The sequence below is a fragment of the Urocitellus parryii genome, chromosome 10 (assembly GCF_045843805.1).
Source record: "Urocitellus parryii isolate mUroPar1 chromosome 10, mUroPar1.hap1, whole genome shotgun sequence".
In the NCBI taxonomy this organism is placed as follows: Eukaryota; Metazoa; Chordata; class Mammalia; order Rodentia; family Sciuridae; genus Urocitellus; species Urocitellus parryii.
In genome coordinates this window covers 66,518,703-66,520,937 of record NC_135540.1, presented here as the reverse complement: position 1 = coordinate 66,520,937, position 2,235 = coordinate 66,518,703, and the positions used below count along the sequence as shown (strand labels likewise).

The following is a 2,235-nucleotide window of genomic DNA, read 5'->3' as shown; positions in this document are numbered from 1 at the left end:
ATTTTTTTGTAGAACCCCCATGATTGACTCCTGGTGGCTTTATAAAAAGAGGAAATGACATTGTCTTCTTTGCATAACTATTCCAGTGCTCTCTAGAGCCTTCTCTCACTTGTATAAAAAGGTGATCCTTACAGAAAAACTCACTTCACTAGGCAAAAAAGAAGCAATCAATGTCCCAAACAATAAGATCACTATAGTGGATGTTGAACAAACTGGTATGGCATACCATTATGGGATAGTGTTTGGCTAAGAATTTGTCATGTTGGACATTTTGGAAAATAAAGAAGGAATGATAGACATGCAACATGACACCTAAAACTTTGACAGATAAATTACTCTGTAACTGCTAATTCCAAGATTGTGGTGGTAACTTCAAGAATCCATCAGCAAGGGGAGAAGGGTTGTTTTAATCTCATACAGAAAGATGTTAATATCTTCAATTCATTATTCCTCAAATCATCAATTATAATCTTATCATAATGTGGCTTCCAACTCGGTAGACACTATTACATATTTTACCCAGAAACTAAGTGGATTATCCAAATGTTTTGGAAGTGGATGCAATCTGAATTCATCTAGATTTCAATGCCTAATGGCTAGAAAGCTTGACCTCCATCCCAGAAGATGCCATAGATAGATTTTTCAAGAGGAAATGGAATAGGAAAAAATGTGGCAGGTGTATCCAGAAACTGTTTACAGAGACTGTATCCTGAAATGGGAACAGATAGTGAAAATTGGAAGAAAGTATATAAGAGGGAGCTTTAAAGTGGGTTTTAGTGGATTAAATGTGGCTGATCTTATGGAATACACGTTGAAAGACCTATCCAGGATTCATCCAGGGTCAACAATGGTGGAGAGGACATATGGTGTTGAGAATGAAGTCTGAGTATTTCATGTATCCATAATGCCTACAGATTAATCTGCATTCAACCTGAAGCAGAAGGATTAAAGGATGACTAGGTTGTTCAGTTCAATGAAAGTTCAGACACCCTGTGCAACATCCAGAAGGACCTAAAAGACCCACAACTACTGAGTTTTAGGCTGAAGAAATTTTAAAACTACAATGTCATTAACCCTAAATAGTTAGCTTTCATCAATATATGCAGAATGCAGTTTGTTTTTATCTTAATTGATATGTGAATTTGGACTCACAAAATCAAAACCCAATCTTGTTTCAATACTTGAAATATGAGCCAATGAACAAATAAAATTAACTGTTGTAGGAAGGAAAGAAAAAGAAGAGGAGGAGAAAGAGGAAAGGGAGGAGGAGGAAGAAGGGGAGGAGGAGGAGGAGGAAGGAAAGGAGGAGGAGGAGATGGAGGAGGAGGAAGAGGAGATTGAGAAGGAGAAGAAAGTAGAGAGACCAGAGGGACACTCATACATACAAATTTCCCTGTCTTGTGCCATGTGATGTCTGTTGCCACCATAGGAGTCTGCCATCAAAAAAGCTATCACCTGGTGTTGTTTCTTGATTTTCCACCTTCAGAAACACAAGCCAAAATAAACCTTCTTTTCATTTTTTTTTTAACAATTCACCCAGTGCAGGGGATGGCATTATTGGCAAGAATAAATGAACTATACAATCACTAATAACAATAGTGTCCATACTGCCAAATAGCTGGGAGTAGCTACGGATATTCTGTTTATTGCTTCAGATCTTGCTGTGTGTATGAAAAATATCATTAAGATCTGTGGATACTGTATGTATAGAGTTCATTCTGTTGGTGTTTTAAAGTTATTTTTACTTTCTCCAACTCTGCTTCCTTTTTCTTTTAATTAGAGCTTTACGGTTATACATTCTGCTTCCTCAAATCTACTAGACTTCCTTTTCTTCATCTATTAATTTTTATTTGATTGTTTTTTTATTTTATCATATCCTTCCCTCCCCCTTTTCTTTATTTTACTCTAGCTTCTGCATATGTGAGAAAACATTTGACTTTTGAGTTTCTGAGTTTGGGAAATTTAAATTAGCATGATACTCTCCATTTCCATCCATTTACCAGAAAATATCATGATTTCATTTTTTTAATCAGTGGGTAAACTCCATTGTGTGTGTGTGTTTGTGTATATGTGTGTTTGTGTGTATGTGTGTGTGTATATATATATATATATATATATATATATATATATATATATATCACAATTTCTTAACCCATTCATCTACTGATGGGCTTCTGGGTCAACTCCATAATTTAGTTTTTGCAAATTGTGCTGCTATAAACATTGATGTGGGTA

At 35.5% G+C, this 2,235-nt stretch overlaps 1 pseudogene; it reads left to right on the top strand.

The window, feature by feature from the left end:
* Positions 1-259: 259 nt before the first annotated feature.
* On the top strand, positions 260-1,056 carry LOC144257150 (L-lactate dehydrogenase B chain-like; annotated as a pseudogene).
* The last annotated feature ends 1,179 nt before the right edge of the window (positions 1,057-2,235 follow it).